Source organism: Caloenas nicobarica, chromosome 4 (assembly GCF_036013445.1).
Source record: "Caloenas nicobarica isolate bCalNic1 chromosome 4, bCalNic1.hap1, whole genome shotgun sequence".
In the NCBI taxonomy this organism is placed as follows: Eukaryota; Metazoa; Chordata; class Aves; order Columbiformes; family Columbidae; genus Caloenas; species Caloenas nicobarica.
The window spans coordinates 5,241,683-5,257,134 of record NC_088248.1 but is presented as its reverse complement, the minus strand read 5'-3'; the positions used below and the strand labels follow the sequence as shown (position 1 = coordinate 5,257,134).

General features: G+C 42.7%; 1 long non-coding RNA gene across 1 annotated transcript; it reads right to left on the bottom strand.

The window, feature by feature from the left end:
• Positions 1-1,534: 1,534 nt before the first annotated feature.
• Positions 1,535-9,145, bottom strand: LOC135988633 (uncharacterized). Its single transcript, XR_010606180.1, has 3 exons — positions 9,001-9,145; positions 2,343-2,511; positions 1,535-2,228 (listed from the first exon to the last, which is right to left on the bottom strand). It is a non-coding gene; the product is annotated as an uncharacterized LOC135988633 (long non-coding RNA).
• Positions 9,146-15,452: the final 6,307 nt, after the last annotated feature.

Here is a 15,452-nt window from a genome sequence, read left to right as displayed (position 1 = left end):
AAAGCCTTTGCATGCGAGCACTGTCACTCAGCTCTGTAATGATTGTGCATTATTAAGGAGAAAGTTCGGCAAAGAAAGACTTTAGTAAAGACAGCAGTAAAGATTGTTCTGTGTGGCTATCGCAGGTGGAAACCTGAGTGACCTTCCCTCTGGGTACTACACCATCAGGCAGCTGACAGAGCAAAGGAAGCGGATCTCTACACAGTACTCACATGGAAAACCTGCCGTGCCTTTTGGCAGATCTTGATGATTTATTAATAATAATAATAAAAAAACACCACACAAAACCAAACACACCCCTCCCCGCCCCCCTCCCCCAACAAATAAAAAAAAAAAAAACCAACACCAAAAAACCCAAACCAACCACAACAAAACCCAACATGTACTTAGCATGCTGGAATTTAGAGCACGTGTAGACAACAGCCCTAGCAGTTTCCCAAATGCAAAGTACCACAGTTGTTCATTACAGGGATTGCTCGGCTCACAGGCGCTGCCGCCGGTGCGCTCTCAGATACAAAGGTGCGAGTTATAATTTAGGAAGAGCTCAGGAAGAAATGGAAACCTCTGTTGCTGCGATCAGCACAGGTCTGTCAGTGGATGTTGAAGCTCCGAATGAAAAAACTGCATGTTTTAGTTTCCTCTTTCCGCTCCACCCTCAGCCGTGAATCTGTCCTTGGGAGCAGTAGCAGTATCTCAGTTTAGCAGCTGGTGGATAGGGGTTGATGAGCTTATTTTTTTTAGAATTGTAATACAGAGAATAGAAATATAATCCTTGGTAAATATTAAAGGATATATTGAAGAAAATTGCTCTGAATTATTAGGTTTAGCAGTCACCAGGGGACACAAACCAGTTGTTTAAACTTTCTTCGCAAGGAGGCAGAAGTACAGACTGGAAGGGGAGGGGAATAGACTAAAGAATATTTAGATAAGATGGATGGACACCAGTCAGCAGGGCCTGATGGAATTCACCCCAGAGTACTTAAGACGCTGTCTGAAGCAATCGTTGAACCATTAGTGATTATCTTTAAGAACTCACAGAGAGGAGGTCCCTGAAGACAAGAGAAGGGCAAACACTGTATTATATTTTAAAGAGGGGGAAAAGGAGGACCCAGGGAATTACAGACCTGTCAATCTAACTTAAGTCCTTAAAAGATTCAGGAACAAATCATTAAACAGTCATTTTGCAAGTAGCCAGCTGATATGGTGATGAAGGAAAAAAAAGGGAAAAAAAAAAGAAAGGAAAACAGGTTTGTCGAGAACAGTTGATGTCAAATCAATCTAATTCCCTCCTTTGTCACGGCAGCATGTCTAGTGAATAAAAAGGAAGCAGCAAATGCAATAGTGCTTGATTTTTAGTGACACTTTTTGACATATATGACAGACTAAGGAATATGGTATAGCTATAATTACAACAGGGTAGGTGCATAGCCTGTTGAAAAACAGCTCTGCAGCAACAGCTAGCGCTGGATCACTGTCAGGGAGGATGTTTCGAGTAGGTCATTCAGCAGTTCGTCTTATACCCAGTTCTATCAAATATTTTTTTTATTAACAATGGAACAAGCAAACAAACGCAATATGTGGATGACACAATTAGGAGATGCTGGAAGCCCTAGGAGGCCAGGATCTGGATTTGAAATGATTTTTACAGCTTGGAGAAACGGTTCCCAAATATTTAAATGAAATTCTATCAGGAATAGTCCAAAGTGCTGTGTCTGGGAAGGAGAGATGCAGAGACTTTATATGGGGCGAAAAATTAACCAGACAGCAGCAGCATGTTTGTAAAAGATTTGAGGATCTGAATCCAGTAGCGGGTGCCACCTTTTCCTGCAGATGAAGAGAAAATGGAGAAAATCTGGGGAGCAGTCAGAATGTAGGGCACTAGCAAGCACAAATAGCGGGGGGATGTTGAAGGAATTGGGATTGTTCCCTTCAGGAAAGAGAAGTCTGAGAGAGTAACGTGGCAGCAGATGTCCTGTGTAGAGGTGGTGGTTGTAAATGAGACAGTGAGCAATTGTTCTCTTTGGTTGTGGAGAGGATAGCAAGTAGAAATTATCCTGATTTACCGCTTGATGTCAGGGTGAGAAGAGCTGGTGCAGTCATGCAAGGATGTTCCTTGGTGGGTCTTTATCTTTTTCCTTAAGAGAAGTCAGCCGGTGCCTGCTGGGAACCCCTGGCTCCGTGTCCGTGCAGGGAACTCACGCCATGAGGTTTCCTACAGCTGCGCATTTCTACTCAGGGGGAAAAAGAAATGCAAAAATGTTCTTATCGCTTGAGTTTGCATTTTAACACTTCTTTGACTATACGCCAGAAATTGTTTGATTTGATGGTCTTGCATTGCTCACCATGAAAATGTCAACATTTGTTCTCCGATGCCATTCTCTGTATTGAAGATACTGCAGTATTTTAGTTCATAATAAGCCAGCTGGTCCATTACACATACTCTCTTTGTGAGCATCAATTACTGCCTGCTTTAGACTCTCCTTCTTTCTCTATGGCAGCATCACTTGAAACCTAATTTCATGGAAGATAAGAGACAAAACAGGGTTATATAAATATTAATTGAGAATGTTGTGAAAAGAGATTATCTGAGAACCTGTCCCTTGGAGAGAGCAGCAGAGCAGACTGTTGCATTAAAAACACCTTAATGCAGCTCTCCAGCAGAACGCAGGCACCCTGAAGGACTCTGAAGAGTCAGATCCGGACACAGGCAAAGACCCGAGGTACTTTTCTTTTGTCATGTTGCTGGCAAGGGTGCAGCTCCTGATTTCAGTAGCTGAAATGCATGAGCATCTCCCCAAAAATCAGTGGGGACTTGAGGCCCCAGACCCTCCAACCCAGCTGCGTTTGCACCAACGCTGTCACCCCGCTGCCTGCTTAGGGGCATGTGGCTCAACCCACAAGTTGGTGAATATTTTTCCTGACGCTACCACCTACTGCCACCCAGCCAGTCCCTTCTTTAAATGATATGTAGGCTACCCCGCTGCTGCGAGAAGTCATTGATTGTAGGGTACGTTGGCAATAATCCCACGGTTAACGTCTGCTGGTTTGTTAGCACGGCGAACACCCTCAGCTTTGCTTTCAGCTATTAATTAACCAACCAGTCATTAACTGCTGCTAACAATTGATTTACAGGGAATTATTGCTTAAATAGCGGGAGGTATTTAAGAGGAAAATAAATTAAAACAAAGAACTGCTGGATCCTTGGGCACAAAAAGGACTCCTTGTAATATAGAGCATGGCTGCTACAGCACTGTAATTACAGAGTGATAAACAGTCATTGGGAAGTACATTCCTTTCCAGAGACAATGACATTATGTCTCCTGGAAAGAGCCCCTTTGTCTGCACTAATTGAATGATCTGGAATGAATGATGTTATCAGAAACCTAACTGAGGCAACTAATGTTATATTTATGGGTTATCAAAAATGTTTAATCACAGCTGCCGTCTCTCCAAGATGTGTCACGGACACTGCGGCATCCAAAAATATGATTGAAGGCCGGCGCACCACATTATCTTAATTATAAAGGAGAATTACAAGTTTTTCCATCGGTTCTGCCTCCCTCCACGCAGGCAGAACAAATGAGACCTATTAACCTAAGTGTAAGTGAACACCGCCTCCTAATGACATTTCTGGTTTTTTTTTTTTCTCCTCTCTGTGGACAGAGAGCAAGTGAGCAGTTGCATAACGTTTTTCCTAGGAAATGGTGACACAAATCACTTTACAGCACTTGAGACATGTGAAGCCCCACTCGCGACTCCTCCTGTTGAACCTGCCTTGGGTTTGTGCCACCAAGGTCAACGTTTGTGTTGGTTGCGGAGCAGGTCCGGGTGCACTGGCCCCTTCCTTGCCAAGTTCAGCCGTGTTTCATTGCCCTCTCCTGGAGAGAGGTTGCCTGCTCGGCTGCCTTTTAGGCCCTTTTGGTACCCCAGCACTAGCAAAAATGTCTTTAATATGGGGGCACAGGGATCGGACCCCTGCTTTTTCAGACCCAAGGCTGCGATTTTTCTTACCGTGAGGCTCTGTGTGAGATGGGAAGGTATCACTGAAAAAATAGATCCTGTTCTTCAGCTTTTGAGATCATTTGCTTTAATGGTTATGTCAATTTTCTCTCTCACCTGCACTTTAAGGAGCTGGTTTCTGTAAACAGGCTGGGAAAATGTGACCCAGACCAGGAGGTGAGCGATGGCCCTGGAGGGGCTCAGGAATAACTGACCGAAGGGTTTTTGCTTGAGGGTGATAAGGACACTGAAGCAGACAGTACCTGAGGACAACACCTGACTTGCTATGGGAAGAAACAGCACATCTTTGGTCACTGCGAGAAAGAAAATTGGCAGAGCCCTGTGCAGAGTCCTGTTCTGCATCCTGTCAGCAGCTCTGTCCTCACCCTGTCATTTTCCTGGATAAATCAGTGCAAATTGTATATCTGAGCTGTGGGGACACGGAAAAACCGCGGTTTCAAATCTTCAGTCAAAATATCAGGTTTTGTATCCAAGATTCATAAATGCTGCAAGAATTTCCTCAATCCTGCAATGAATGCAAACATTTCTGGATAAAACTTTAAACTCCCAAGATTTCTCTTGCTCAGCTTCATCTGGTTTGATAAGCATATTTCTGGTTTGGGGTCAGCTTCTTTATGGATATCCTGGAAAGGAAAGCCCGTTGTAACCTCTTGCCTTTGACAGCTCCCCTGCCCTTTCATTCATTTATAACTACAAGAACATTCAACTTTTTGATTATCTGTAAAATAAGTAGCTGTTTATAAAAGTCTGTAGAGATCAACAAAAATCGAGCAGGAAGTCCGGATTGGGATATTTTGTGTTTCTTCGTCCTACCATTCCTGCGTGGCTGGATCTCAATATGTTTTGGTACCAGGAGGTGGCACTGGTAATCACAGGGATCTGCAGCAGACCTGGAGGGAAAACTGGTTGGTAAAACATCTTTGTTGATAGGAAGCATGACTACAGCTGTGTGAGTCTTTGCAGAAGTCTGCATGTCTGGTTTGGCTTTATTTAGCAGTCTGCAGAAGAATGGGAGACTGCCTCTCTCTGGCCAAAATTCTCGATTCAGTCCCAAAAAGGAAGCGCAGGAGTTTTATTGGTTATTATAGGATATGAAGAGATGACGTGCTGCTGGCAAGGAGAGCATCAGTAGCGTGGTTCCCCGATGCATTTATAGTATTTCAGAACATCATCAAATTCTTGTCGGGACAGGTGTACTTAATCCCTCCAAAACACGCCTGAGAAAGTTCTGATGCTCTTGGGGGAAGCAGAAATAATACCGGTATGTTTTTTGGACTGAAAACTCTTTTGTGATGGTCTTACAACTGGAGCAAAGAAACAGCCTAAATGCCTTGAGGCATTGCAGTGCTTGACTCTGAGGTCCCAGGGAGAGAAATCTGGGTGCCTAGGACAGGATAGGTGCTTTGTGTCTCGGGGTGAATCAATAGCCATCAGAGCTGGGAATCTTATTTGAGATGTTTCTCAGACTTCTGCCTATGGACTAATGGTACTCTTTAAGGTATCAGGAGGTATCCTGTCTAAGAACTGGGAAGTTATTTTTAAACGCTCATGCATGCGAACAAGGAAAGAAGGAAAAGTGGCGAATAAAAGTAAGAAGTGAACAATCAGATGTCAGCCTGCCTGAGCTATGGTCCTGATGCAAAATATTACAGCAACGCTGCACAGGGTAGTCCTTGGGAAAGCCAATAGTTTGTCGGGGTTTTTTTAAAGGTCTGGAATATCTCTTGTTTCCAGCGTGTTTCTCGGGGCTGTGAGGAAGGCCAGCAGCTGCTCACCTCCGCTGAGGACAGGGCTTTTTTTCTCCGTGGTCCTTCAGAGAGTGCTACAGTCTTGTCTTGGAAAATGTGACGGGTGCTTGTGGTAACTCCTGCTTGAAAGCATTTTGGACATACAGGGAGTATGTTGTTCAAATCTCCTGCTGGCTTAAGAAATTTTAAAGCCCCCTTTTTGATCTCCAAAGAGAGTTTTTGTAATTGCCGAGCCATAGGAGCATGAAGAAGGGATGTCTTCCTCGAAGCTCACTCTGAAGCTTCCCGATTTCATTTCCTAAGCCTGAAGGAGGCATAAGAGCAAGGTGCCGCAATAGGGCAGCTGTGCGCACATCCAGACGTGGACCTTTCCCACACAAAAGCTGCTTCCAGTACTCAGCTCAGCTCAGGCAGAGCTAGCTGGGAATCTGAAGCACAGCCCTATTTAGGCTTACCCTGGCATGGCTGAGGACTAAGATGTAGCAGGAGAACTAAATAAATTGTGGTCTATTGGAGGACTTGATACTTTTTAGACAGCTGATGTGACCGGTTTTGGTGGGATATAAAGCCCAGTCCCCCTCGTTACACAAAGCCTATCCAACTCGAGGTGCAGACCGCCTCTGGCTAGGGAGCAAGCAGACTCGGTTTTCCTGTTTAGCTCTGTGTGTGAGTAAGAAGGAGCCAATAAAACTAATAAAACGGTGGTTGATTTAGTTTGCCCAGTGGCGGTTGTCTCTGATTGTATCACCAGCTCCTCTCAAAAGAGTTACCATAGTAATGAAAAATATCTGCAAGGATTTAGAGGTTTTTAGGGACAGTAAATGCACAATTTAGTCCAAGGAGTATCCAAGAAAGAAGTGATTAGGAGGAGGTCATACTGGATTACTTCTCTGGATGTCATCTCTCTACGCACATCAGGACTTAACCACAGGCCCTATTAATTTGCACACCTGATCTTTGCTCTTATATTCTCATCTCCCAAGATCAACAGGGATTGCCTATTGAACAAATTTGCTTTCTTCTTCAGCTGGGCTTTGACAAACTCGGAAGAAAATGCTTTGCCTAAACATTCGTCACAGTTCACTTTTTATGCAGTAGGAACTGACCTGCCATTTATTTAATGTCATCTTTTTTTCTCACAGTTAATCAATATAAATAGATCTCTATTGTTCTTAAATCAACTTAATGAGGTATTGCATGTTTGAAACAATCATATAGCTGATGAGGTAGATATGACAATTACTTTTTTTTTCTCTGTTATCTAATTAATGCAGTTTTTCTAATTTCAGCTTTACTCTGGAATTACAAATTCAAGGGGCTTGATACAGGACAATTATTATATTGTTATGATGTTAAACAGAAATATTAGAAAAGCTGCTATTCACAAAATACATGTCAGCATTAGTAGCAGCATTTGAAGTAAGCTTATTTTATGTTCACTCTGGTCAAATTATGTATTTTGGTGACTACTGGAGAATTTAGGTCGAGCTACAGTAAAAAGAGACTCTGAATAGAGCCTATCAGCAATTTTAAGACCCTGATTAATTTGTGGGTTCCAGGTACTTGAATGAGCTTTGCATGAGGTGTTGCCTGAAGTCATGGATAATTCACGGACTGGTCATTATATTATCCTTTCTCCTATTTTGTTATTTAAAATGCAAGAAGCATTTATCCAACCTCTAAATTTTTCTTAGAGGCTTGATGTGTCATTAAAAAGTCCAAATAAATGTTTCAAGGGTCAAGTGCTCACAGTAAAACCCAGAGCAGGAAAAGTCTGTGGCGAGGGCTGTGAGCAGCTCTGGAAATGCCTGCAAAGATTTTCCTCACTCCGAGCTACGTGAAATATTTGAGCGGAGGAGAGAGGAGAAGGCTGACACTTGGATTAAGAATTGTTGAGCACTAAGTGTTTTTGAGACTGAATATCTGGCAGAGGGTAAGGTGAACCCAAGTGTAGCTTATCTCTCTGGCTGGATTTCCAGGGCTAACAAGTCCCTCGTCCAGGAAGAAGATTGATTGCCAAGGCAGGATCGGGGCTGGAAAAACTTTTTTTTTTTACTGAGGATGCTTTTACAGGTGCTCTTCCCTTTGCTGATTATTCTCAGACAGCTTTTTTTCTTTTGTCCATGTGCAGGGCTCCTCTACATCTGGGTGCCAGCAATTTGCTCTTGAAAGGCCACTTTTTGATGAAATATAGGGGCAGAAGGGTTCACAATAGCTTTGAGACAGGTTCATAGCTGTCTGGACTTCTTATCCAGCACCTCTCGACAGAAATTAATTCTGTTTCACCCACAGGATTTTGTTCAAGTGGATTTTATCCAGTGGAAGAATTAAGGTATTGACAAATAGTAAAGAATAACAACAACAACAACAAAACATTTGAAAGAGCAAATCTTTGCCTCTATTGGTTCTGTTTGAAACTTCTGAAATTATTTCTGCATAAATGGAACTTCTTGAAGAACAAAATGGTCCTTAAAGGAAAAGTTTCATGGGATGTGAGAAGGACTTGCATCTTGAATCCATGCTGGAAGAAGGGCATTGATGAAAAATACTGGTCTCTGTAAGTTCTCTATAGGAAAGCATTCTGTAATTTCCTGGGGATGGAATGAAAGAGAAAAATTCAGCTAAAGATGGTTTAATAGACTCCAAAATATTCATAGGAATCTTTTCAACCATCTTATAGTGTTCAGTTATGCTGCTAAGATGTTTAACTTCTGTATGCAGAAAATACCACTCTTGCAAATGATAATTTGATTTCTACGGCTTATTTCCATAAGGCCTGGGCAGGCTTGTTGTACAACCAATCCTGCCACATCAGGTCAGTTTGATATTTCAGCTTAAACGGCTTCAGGGCCAGTAAAAGGAGGAGGAGGAACACCCCCCACTCTTTGCTTTTTATCCAAAACCTGCTTGCATATAGAAGAATGTTTCCTGAGGGACTTAACACTTGCTGTTAAATACATGGAGGTGAGGGAGACCTTTTAAACACAATGTTCACATATTTGTGCGCGTTCTTTTCTCAAGATTAAGATCTTTTGGCCTGGAGTGCAGGAAGCTTCTCCTGTCACCTAATGAGCAAGCCTGAAGTACACGTAAATGCCAATGTTGTACCCCAGGACTTTAAAAAAAAAAAAAAAAATTATATATATATATATCTATCTCTCTCTATGTATATATATGCAAGTGATGGGATCCTGATTCAGGACAGGACCCAGCTACCTGCGCTGGCACTTACCTGAAATTGCTGTGCTGTGAGACACCAGCCTGGGTTTTTGGACGGCCCCAGCGAAAGGCGTTGTTCTGAAGTGCTGCTGGCTTTTCCTACAGTTCGCCGTGGGTCTCGTTAGGAAACGAAGGCGAGGAAACTGGGCAACCGCGCTGCTCCGCCACGAGGAAAGGCACAATGAGCGTGATGAAGCCAGCAGCTGCAGGACAATGGGAACACGCTGGGGCTATTTTTGTTAGATGTGAACAATCAGCTTGAACGTGCGAGACCTTATCGTGTTCCCTCCCCGCCTTCTCCCCCCTTTCTTCAACACTGGAAATTTTCCCAAAGCGAAATCGCTTTCCTTTTCTCTTAGGAAAGTTGATTACCATAGTAATTTTCTCTTTCATCTCAGAGCAGGTTTCTTCTGGAAGTCTTTGATGGCTTCCTCTGAGCACAGTTATTGTCTTGCTGTGTCTGACTGACTTGCAGCTGGGTCATACTCCGCATCGTGAAGCCTGGAGCAGCGTTTGCTGATATTTACGGGTCCCCTCACCTCCCACTTGCTGGATGTGGAGGCTGGAAACATTTCTCCCAGAGTTATCCTCACGGCAGAAATCTGAATTTGCACTGGGCATAGCTTTCACAGACAGAAAATAAACAGCAAGCGTTCGCATCCTATCAGATGTAATGAGAAGAAATACATAATTAAGATGGTAATCAGCACTCCATTAACTGAATTCCCCCTTATCTTTATTACTTTCTTCTCAGAACAGTCCTTATAAATGTCACAGCAATATTAACTCGAACCTACAAATGGAAAAATGGAGGGACATAAACACATGATTTACGATGTTAAGTGAGAAGGAAAGAAAAAACATTTTGCTCTCTCTCTAAATGGAATGACTTTCTTCCTTTATGTTCAGATAAAAATGTAAAACCCCCGATACAGTTAGGTGTATTTTATATCACTTCAATGTTCCATGTGCCAATAGCACATATACTACACTAGATTCTCATACTTCATAAATATGAAAGGAATATTATTTTGTAAATGAGCTTTCCTAGCATCTTGTGATATTTCAAGCACGCAGTGAAGCAGCACTTCAGGTTTGCTAATAATATTTTTTTCTCTTCAGTTCTTCAATGTGTCTTTCCCCCTTTATTAAACAGCCTATTAGTCACATAAGATCGATACTTTCTTCACTTCTACCTATTATCTTAATGTTGCTGAGATCTGGCTAGAGCTTCATACCACAATTCTTGCTACTACTTTAATTTCATTGTAATGGTATGTTTACATTGGTAACAGTTCAATCAAAATTGGATGTGTTTATAACACTTACTGCAGTTTAGATTAACAGCTTACTTCTACTTTACTACGAGGAAACCACTAAATTGACTGTAATTCCTAATCAATATAGCTATAATTCTTAGAATTTAAATAGGTTTTTAAGTGGTCTTGCCTGTGCTGCTCAAGGTGACATGGCTGTCTTGTAATTTGTCATCTAGCTGCTGAAGAATCCATTTCCAAACACTCAATTGTTTCATTCTACTTCCAGTTACCAAGAGCGGCAAGATTTAATTATGGGCTCTTTTTCCTGTTTCCCACTGCCTTTCCTTCACCTGGACTCACTTTAATGAGCGGTGACGCATCACGAAAGCAAATCTCAAAGTATCTAATGACTGAATCCATCATCATAACACATCCATGACTGCTGCGGAAGAGGAGCTGCTGGTGGGTGCAGGTGACTCCTCCTTTTACCCCTGGCCCCCAAGGTGTCACTAACTTTCTCTTATCACCCCATTTGGGTGAGTGCAGCTACTTGCTTCACTCCACTGTCCAAATATGCTTCTCTGTTTCAGATTTGTCTCAACCAGTTCACCGTCGTTTTTCTCGAAATTGAGCACGATTTCACTGGGAACAGCTGCGGCTCACGCTCAGCTCAGCATTGAAAGCAAAGATCACGGTTTTCTCAGAGTGGGTAAGTGGATGCTCTGACCTCGCCGTCATATCTGAGAGGCCTTAAACAGTGCTCGTGATCAGAGTTCATGGTTTAGGAATTTATCCTCCATTTCAGGCTGGGCTGAGGGGAGAGCTTGTCGCTGTCTGCAACTGCCTGAAAGGAGCTGGGAGCACGGAGGGGCTTGGGCTCTTCACCAAGTGACAAGTGATGGGACAAGAGGAAATGGCCCCAAGTTGCGCCGGGGAGGTTCAGATTGGATATGAGGAAAAAATTCTTCCCGGAAAGGGCTGTCGGGCATTGGAACAGGCTGCCCAGGGCAGTGGTGGAGTCACCATCCCTGGAGGGGTTTAAGAGGCGTTTAGACGAGGTTCTCAGGGACATGGTTTAGTGCTGGAGCTCGGTTAGGTTATGGTTGGGCTCGATGATCCTGAGGGTCTCTTCCAACTGAAATGATTCTATGAGTTGCAAGCACTGCAGTATTACGATCTGCACCTTGAGTGTTTTGGCGACATCTCAGCTGAGGACCCAAGTGTGTCTCTAAGCATTCAGGGAACACCTTGCTCCTGTGTCGGGGCACCAGTGCCTACCCCACACCTCCGTCTGTCCCCTCTGGTGGTAAGAAATCTCAGCCACAGGGGAACAGGCTATTTCAGGGGAAAGGTCGCTCATCTAAACAACCAGGTGCTTTCTGGGCGTACTCTGGGACTTGGCCACTGCTCAGCAAAACTGTGCCCCAAAAGAAACTTCATCAACTTATCTCTCGCTCACCCTCCCCACTGCCTTCACGGAGAGGGAATTTGGCCTTGCATGCTCGAGCATAACTTTGGACAAACACTGATCCATTGATCAGATGTAACATGGCATCCTGACATAGACCGGCATTTTGTAGGCTTGGCAAAAGCTCTCACTGAAAATAGATGCCTAATTCACATTGACTTCATTTCTGTGTCTGCTCAGCTCCATAGTGATGGAAGCTTTAAAAGAGGTGCTGGGTCAGACCCTGCCAGAGGTGTTTTCTTTTTGGATATATCTCCAGTGGACCAAAGTACTAAAGACTGGGGAAAAAGAGCTTCCAGACAGGTAACCCACATCTAAGTGTTATAGCACTGTGCTTATTATTTGCTTGGGTTTTTTAATCCCGTAACTGACTCCTTCTGAACAGAATAAAACTAAATCCAGGACAGCCTTTTACCAGCCTACATACTTCCATAACTTGGTTTCCCAGATTTCCCGACAAAAAGGAACTTCAAAACCTCTTCCCTGAAACAGCTGGAACTAAACTTATTTCTCAGCCCTGTGACCCTGCCCTGGAAAGGCTGCTACCCTCTGACTTTGGCTCTGAATTGCACAGTGAAATGCTTGGAGAATGGAGCCTTGTTTTGTCAGTGCTCCTGGGTATTTAAGAGCTCTTTCATCAAGGTGGGATGACGGCTTTCTTTTCGAATCAACTCGCTTAGGAAAAAAAATAATACAATAAAAGCAAGAAGAAGGGGAAGGAAAAGCTCTCAGTTCACACACGACAAAGCTCATTTTTCTTGTCATTGGAGACAATATTTAAAATCCATTTCTCACAAGTGAGTCTGAGTTCAGTAAACCTGTGATCCCTTTTCACTATCTCAGAGGCAGCAAATCGAAAGCAGGTTGCCAGCAAATCCTGAATATACTGTGCTTCCCACCATACTGGAGTAGGGAGAGCCTGAGACTGTAAATATGAGTCCTTTTCCCAGTGAAGAAGCTTGACAGGTTAACAGTGGCAGGTTGTTAATACTGATGACGACTTCAGATACAATATCAGATCTGTTGCATGGCTTGGGATTTGTCTAGACGGGCTGTTTTATTAGATAGCAGATGGTTTGGAAACTGTTTGCTGTGACAGGGCTGAGTGGAATTTGAATCCTCTGTTCCCAGATCAAAAAGGGGTGGGGTGGGGAAAGAGGAGAGCAAAACTCCCATGTTTCCCATTCAGATTGAAAAATACATATATAGAGATATATATATATACACACACACACATATAGATATATTATTCAGGGAAATGAGCCTCACCGTGCTGATCACAGATCCTTAGGCAACTCCGATCAACCACGGGATGAATTTCCTTAGTACACTCCCAGCATATGGGGAATATTGGGAAAAATGAATTTTTGGGGGAAAATGAATTTATTGTGTTTGAGTGTTTAATTCTTGCGTTTTTGAATGAGATAAATGAGGAACAGCGGGGTGTATTGATTGGGCCAAAAAAATTGCATTGATTCAGATTCTGGTATTGGGTAATCTGATTTGCTCTGTTTATTCGGACCCATGTGGGCAGAAGTTGAGGCTGTCTTCTTTGCAAAGAGGTCTGAGAATAAAGTCTTGCTGGCAAAGATTTTGGATTTCTCTTTCATTCTAGGCCAATCTTCACACACTCAAATGAATTCATTTGTAGGCGAGGCAGCAGCTCTCTCCCCTCAGAGATAGCACAAGTCTCTGCAGATGGGCTTTGTATGTCAATATGGACTTAAGTGTGAAGTTTAAAACAATTTCCCCTCTGTCTTTCCTGACATAAAGATCCCCCAGGGAAGAGCTGGTTACTGAGTCGAAAAACTGTAAATGTCGTGAAGCAATGCCTGTTCTCCGAAGAGATGTGAAGCTTTTGTTTCTGGCTGCACAGGAATGAAAAGCCATGTTTCTGAGCAGAAGCTGGGCCATCTGCGCTCTGAAGTATTTCAGATTTTATCCCCGGAGCCAGAGTATGTACTGATAGGGGGAGGAAAAAAAAAAAAAAAAAAAATCAACGCCGGGTTAAAATTGACAGCCCACAGCCTCGCTTAGTATAACTGGGGTAGTGTACAACCGCATTTTGGGCTTTATGATTTAGGGCAGAATGGTGCTTTGGCTTCCTAAGCCCTCCAATACTGAATCCGTGGGGAAAAATAGCTGTTTGAAGGGCAATCACATTTTTAAAGAGGATCATGCACCGCTTTGGCTCTTTCTAACCTTGTTTAATCACAGCATCTGCTGAAAAGTAACTGTAAAATGTCAGGGAACTATCAAAGGTCACGTCTGGCTCAGGCAGGCAAAAAGTATCAGAGATTTTGTCATTTTTTTATAGTAGATCTTGACCAACAAACCTCTGACACTTTTGCGATGTGCATCCATCAGGATGTACTTTCCTATTTGTATATTTTGGATTCCTCTTTCATGGCACAATGATCCCGGTATAAAAGATTTTGGACTGGCATTTGTGGCAATGAGCTATCTACCATATTATCTTCATTCTGCAACCAGGTGTTAGCAAACATTTTAATATAAAAGGATGCATCTCGTTAATCTCATTTGTGGTAACAATTCTTGTGCTTATTTTTCATGCAGAATCATGCCAGTGGCAAGCTACTTATTCATGGAATAAGAGATGCCAAATTTTGCAGTGATGTGCCAAGCAAAGTGTTTGCTGACACTGACTGACATCTGCCCTGCTGCTGAGGGCATGCAAACAATGTGTTACTCCAATCTCCAGATGGTTTAAGGGAGAATATAGGCCTTATGCCTTTTTTTTTTTTTTTCTGTAAAAGCGTGTTGTTTGTCTTGTCTGGCATTGTTTTGCCAGTTTATGGCTGCTGCTCACCAAATGAGTGACAAAACGGTAACACCCGAATTTTGCAAATGCCTTAGTTCTCAAATGTTGGGCTGCATTTTTGACCGGTGTTAGATCTGGCATGAATGTACATACATGATGAAGGGATTTAAGGTTTATCCGTCAATAATACAGTGGCATCAGGATGTCTGGAGTTAGTACTGTTAATTTATTTAGTGCAATTCCCCAGGATGAGTAAATGCATTTTTTTTCCTGCACACTAGAAGCTGATGATTGATGATAGCTGCACATTGCCATAGAAACCAGGACAGGTTCAGCTGTAAGTCAAAGGTTAATTTATAATTATTTTTAAAATCATCTCGCTCACATGCATTATTTTAGACGTAGCTTGTCCAAAACTTGATTGCTTAACAAAAAAAATCTATAGTTCTATTCTAGCTCTTCCAGAAATACATTAACACAGCTTCCATTTGCTTAAGGCAGATTCTCCATAAGGTGTTATACAAGATAACTGTCTGTTTTTGAGTGTTTGTAGCTATGTTTGCAAATGACAGAGTGACTGACAGCACAAGCTCTCTGTGGGATGGCTGTGGACCAGAGCGTGGATGACTCATTGTGTATGATGTTGTTTCACTCCAAAGTGTTTGCTCTATATACCGAACATGTGTGCGAGTCAATAGCAAAAAGTTCAAGTGCAAACACAGCTTAGGTGGAAATAAATTCACAGTGACTAAAATCATTATGCCCAAGTCAGAAAGCTAATTTCATCGAAGGGTAGAAGGCAAGCAAAACACCCATTTAAGTGCATTTTTAAAGCAGAAGGTTTACTTGGGATGGTGCCTGTGTCCTCCACAGAAGCTTGAGGGTCAGGCAGTGAGAACAGAAAGTTTTGGCATTTTCTTGCAGCAAATGCCGTTTTGTTCCAGGGATGGGCAGAA